This window comes from Triticum aestivum, chromosome 3B, assembly GCF_018294505.1.
Source record: "Triticum aestivum cultivar Chinese Spring chromosome 3B, IWGSC CS RefSeq v2.1, whole genome shotgun sequence".
NCBI classification, from domain to species: Eukaryota; Viridiplantae; Streptophyta; class Magnoliopsida; order Poales; family Poaceae; genus Triticum; species Triticum aestivum.
Window position 1 is genome coordinate 764,662,909 of NC_057801.1, and position 6,049 is coordinate 764,668,957.

Below are 6,049 nucleotides of genomic sequence, written 5' to 3' on the forward strand. Positions count from 1 at the left end.
CAGGTTGCCTGAAGCGAATATTGTCAGCCAGAACAAAGTCACCCCACTCAAACTTTGTCTCATCATGAACACCATCACCAGACTCCTCGTGCCAATGCCCGCATTCACCACAGTTAAAGCAAAAGACAGGTAATTTCTCGTATTTTACTTGATATCTAACTCGTTCATCCCCCTTCTTTCCAGTGACAAACCTCTTAATTTTTGCGTTGATATCGATTTTCACCCTCACCCGGACAAATTCACCAAAGAAACCTGCCGGTAGCTTGAGTTGCACTTCTTCCACCTCGCCAATTCGCGATGCCATCCCCCTGACTGCAGGCTCGATCAAAAAGTTGTCAGGTAAACGATGGATTTGTGCCCAAACTGCCAACTTATCCAACTTGATGCTATCAGGGTTTTTGAACCCATCATACTCCACCAAAATCACTGCTTGGTCTCTGAAAAGCCATGGCCCCTCTAGCATGGCCTTATTCCAATCCCCTAGACAACCAAACTGCGCTGTGAACAAGTTGTCCTTCACCTTCCTCCAGACCACCGGCCCTTTCGATGCACGCCACATGGGCCACGATAGCTACTACACACACTAATCTAAGGAATCCTGTGCTAGTGACGTGCTACTGGCGGTGTGCGGGTTGCACACCATCAGTATCGCGACACTCGTAAGAGCTGTTATAACGCATACATGTGTCATGCTGACTTAAGCACATGTCACAAGTAAATGGGGTCCGCAGGCATGTCAGGTGTAGATTACTAGAGATGTGTGGCTCATAGGAGCACGCCAGAAGTACATTAGTCATTAGTGGGGTGCAAGTAGTTGTATAGGCCTCTAATAAGTTCTGGTTAGCAATTTTCTGGATTGACCTTAGTTTTATGTGAAATCGTAATGGCATTGCTGCTAGTATGCTCGTATCAGTGGAGTCCCATTTGTCCCATACATCTATGGTATTTTTCCATGTTTTCAGTGGCATGTATAGGTGCACGCCTCTAATAAGTGGTGAGTCTAAATTTCCATTGCTTTTCAACTTTAGCTTTATGTTGTAATCCTAAGATTATCAAAATTTAATCGCATTTACGCACCCTTCTGATTGATTTCACAAGGATCTTAACCGAAGAGGGGGCTGAAGCATTAAAGAGGAGAGCACAAATATATGTGTTAAAATCACGTTTATTGACGTGATAGAAACCTACATCTTTTAGTGTGATCCTACATGGTCTCCCATTGATGATAAAGGCATCCTGCTCTGCATCATATAAATTAGCGATGGCCATGCATAGTACATGTCTAATTTTGATGCTAGATGTCTTGAGAAGTCCACCCAGTCCTATCAACTGGATGTACATCCTTTGTTGCGTGTTTAATCCGTTTATGAACTCCTCATATGGCGGCAAAGAAGCATCCTGGGTTCAATGGATGTGCAAGTGTGATTAGATTCAGCATGGTATACAATTTAAACACTCATATAGACGAATACAACTTATATATACCAACATAAAAATTATGCTCTACGCTACTGCATGAGGTAATTTGTTTACAAGCATGCTGAGTTTCATGAATGTGCAAATACTATCATTATAAGTCATTGGGGTTGTCAGCATCCAAGTTTTTCGCATGCAAGTCCTCAGCATCCTTACCTTCCTTACCTTGCAATTCTGTAGCATCCATGCCATATGGGACTTTATCATATGGGACTTTGCGCAAAACTTCAAACACGACCAAACCATCACACACTACCCGGTCTGTGACCTGCCAATTTATTCCTTCGATAATCTGACGTTTTACCTTTGGAAACATCATAGTTGTATAAATATAAGAGGTAGCAATCTCCAGAGGATGTGCATTCAGCTTAGTGAAGGGTATCGTATGTGTCGCTACTGTGTCTAATGCTGCTTCATTCTTACGCATTATGGATACATAGTGCTCAACATGCTGCAACAAATCAACAAGTTGCATCTTCCTGTTCAGGTGCACATGAAACCTTGAGTTGAGAGACTCACTCCTCTGATTACTCATCATGCCTAGGAAATATCTATCCTTTGTGTACGCAGCAGCCCATTTGTGTCGCAACTCGTACATCTTGTTAACCCATGACGACCTCTTCCCCGTTGGTTTTATTTTGAACCGAACCTTATAAGCCTCCCATCTTTTCTCAAACTCATCAACATCCCAACGACGATAAATGAATTCCCTAAATTCCTCAAGCTTATTCTTGCAGAGGTGCATCACCATATTCTCCTCAATATGCCACGTGCACAAACGATGATCTATTCCAGTCCAGACAATAGCTATTGCTCTAGGCATTGCACCGTCCCCATCGGTGATTGCTGAAATGGATGTCGTCTGGGAAATTGCCTCCAAAAATACATGAAGAAGCCACTGGTATGATGCAACTGTCTCGTCTAACACTAGACCGACCCCAAACAAAACTGTGTTGCGGTGATGGTTCAGACCAACAAATGAAACAAACGGAAGCATGTACTTGTTAGACCGATATGTACTGTCAAACACCATGACACCACCAAAGGCAACATAGTCAATCCGGGATTGTGAATCAGCCCAGAATATGTTCCTCAAATGGCCTTCGATGTCTGATACGTCTCCGTCGTATCTACTTTTCCAAACACTTTTGCCCTTGTTTTGGACTCTAACTTGCATGATTTGAATGGAACTAACCCGGACTGACACTGTTTTTAGCAGAACTGCCATGGTGTTATTTTTGTGCAGAAATAAGAGTTCTCGGAATGACCTGAAAATCCACGGAGCAACTTTTCAGAATTAATAAAAAATACTGGCAAAAGAAATAGCATCAGGGGGCCCACACCCTGTCCACGAGGGTGGGGGGCGCGCCCCCTCCCCCTGGGCGCGATCCCTGCCTCGTGGGCCCCCTGAACATCCACTGACCTTAGCTCCAACTCCATATATTTGCTTTCACGGAGAAAAAAATCAGAGAGAAGTTTCATTGCGTTTTACGATACGGAGCCGCCGCCAAGCCCTAATCTCTCTCGGGAGGGCTGGTCTGGAGTCCGTTCGGGGCTCTGGAGAGGGGGATTCGTCGCTATCGTCATCATCAACCATCCTCCATCACCAATTTCATGATGCTCACCGCCGTGCATGAGTAATTCCGTCGTAGGCTTGCTGGATGGTGATGGGTTGGATGAGATTTACCATGTAATCAAGTTAGTTTTGTTAGGCTTTGATCCCTAGTATCCACTATGTTCTGAGATTGATGTTGCTATGACTTTGCTATGCTTAATGCTTGTCACTAGGGCCCGAGTGCCATGATTTCAGATCTGAACCTATTATGTTTTCATGAATATATGTGAGTTCTTGATCCTATCTTGCAAGTCTATAGTCACCTATTATGTGTTATGATCCGACAACCCTGAAGTGACAATAATCGGGATACTTCTCGGTGATGACCGTAGTTTGAGGAGTTCATGTATTCACTATGTGTTAATGCTTTGGTCCGGTACTCTATTAAAAGGAGGCCTTAATATCCCTTAGTTTCCACTAGGACCCCGCTGCCACGGGAGGGCAGGACAAAAGATGTCATGCAAGTTCTTTTCCATAAGCACGTATGACTATATTCGGAATGCATGCCTACATTACATTAATGAAATGGAGCTAGTTCTGTGTCACCTTATGTTATAACTATTACATGAGGAAACGCATCCAACATAATTATCCGTTACTGATCCATTGCCTACGAGCTTTTCACATATTGTGCTTTGCTTATTTACTTTACCGTTGCTATTGTTACAATTACTACAAAACTGCTACCGTTACCTTTGCTACTATTACCGTTACTTCCATACTACTTTGCTACTAAATACTTTGCTGCAGATACTAAGTTATCCAGGTGTGGTTGAATTAACAACTCAACTGATAATACTTGAGAATATTCTTTGGCTCCCCTTGTGTCAAATCAATAAATTTGGGTTGAATACTCCACCCTCGAAAACTGTTGCGATCCCCTATACTTGTGGGTTATCAAGACTATTTTCTGGCATCGTTGCCGGGGAGCATAGCTCTATTCTTTGAGTCACTTGGGATTTATATCTGCTGATCACTATGAGGAATTTGAAAGACGAAAGAACAAAGATTTATCCCTCAACTACAAGGGGAGGTAAGGAACGACCATCTAGCTCTGCACTAGATTCTCCTTCTGTTATGAGTAAGCTTGCGACACCTAAACCTGCTTCTGCTATTAATTCTGATATGTCGCTTGTTATTGATGATGCCACTTCTACTATGCATGGTACTTATGATGAAACTACTTCTGTGCTTGATACTACTTTGCCATTAGGTCAATTTCTTGATGACAACTTGCTAGGGCTGGAGAGAATGAAATTCTTGAAACTGATATTGTTAAAGATAGTGATGATGAAGGTTCTCCCCCTAAGTATGAATTGCCTGTGGTTCCTGAGGGTTATGTTATGGATGAAGAAACTACTAGAGATATTCTTGCTTGCAATGATAGATCTGATCTTAAGAAGTTATTAGTTAAACTGAAACAGAAATCTCTAAATGCTAGAATGAAATATGACCCTGCTTTTGCTACTTCACCTATCTTTGTTACTAATAAGGATTATGAATTCTCTGTCGATCCTGAGATAATTACTTCGGTTGAATATGATACTTTTTATGGCTATGAATCTGAAACTGTTGTGGCACATCTTACTAAGTTAAATGATATAGGCAGCCTGTTCACTAATGATGAGAAATCTCGCTACTATTATATCCTTAAGATATTTTCGTTCTCATTAAAGGGTGATGCTAAAACTTGGTTTAATTCTCTTGATCCTGGTTGTGTGTGTAGTCCTCAGGATATGATTTATTACTTCTCTGCTAAATATTTCCCTGCTCATAAAAAACAAGCTGCCTTGAGGGAAATATATAATTTTGTCCAAATTGAAGAAGAGAGTCTCCCACAAGCTTGGGGAGGCTTCTCCGGTTACTTAATGCTTTGCTTGATCATTCTCTTAAGAAAAATGAAATACTTGATATCTTTTATAATGGACTAACTGATGCTTCCAAGGACCACTTGGATAGTTGTGCTGGTTGTGTTTTCAGGGAAAGAATAGTCGATCAACACTACAGGGATCCAGTACTTTGCCATCTGCCATGGCGGACGGCAAAGGCAGGGACGGCTGACGGCAAAGCACTTTGCCGTCCGCCGTGGACGGCAAACACAGACGGCAAAGATAGGGTCGGCAAACAGGTCCTTTGCCGTCTGCTTTCCAAGGCGGACGGCAAAGAGCCCTTTGCCTACAGCGGCGGACGGCAAAGAGGGGGGACGGCAAAATGTGGCACGTCCGCCATTGTCACTCCGTTAGGCGGCTAACGGTGGCCTTTGCCGTCCACCAGCGGACGGCAAATTAGTGCGCCTCTTTGCCATCCGTCAGGTGACATCAGCAATACCTCAGCGCCCGTTTTTTTGCCGTCCGCCCGGCGGACGGCAAAGGCGAAGTCTTTGCCGTCCGCCACTGTCGGCAAATTGGCCAAATGGTCCACCCCAGGAAGCACAGGTGGGCGCCACGTGCCCCCTTTGCCGTCTGCCACCGACGGCAAAGGGGTCTTTGTCGTCTGCCGCGGACGGCAAAGAGCCTGCACTGCCTCTTTTTTTCTATTTTTATTATATCCAACAATTATCACAACAAAAATTTCACAGCACATATATATCCATCACATAAATATCCATCACATAGTTCCATCACATCACATATATATCCATCAAAAGTTTCACATCACATATATATCCATCACATAGTTCCATCGATCCATACATATTACAATATGCAAAGTTTCTTCATAGCAAGCCAGCAGAATACAAGTGCATCAAAGGAAAAACAGGAAAAAGCAAGCAATCCATCATAGGAAGCTGGCTTCCGTGAAGTGAATGAAACCTGCAAAATGACAAATAAGAAAGTTAGAAAAAGAAGACTAGAAGAAGAATTAGACTAGAAGAAAAAGAATAGAAGAAGAAGACTAGAAGAAGAAGTATATGCCATATATTAGCTAACTTAGGTGAAATGTATCGTATATGAGCTA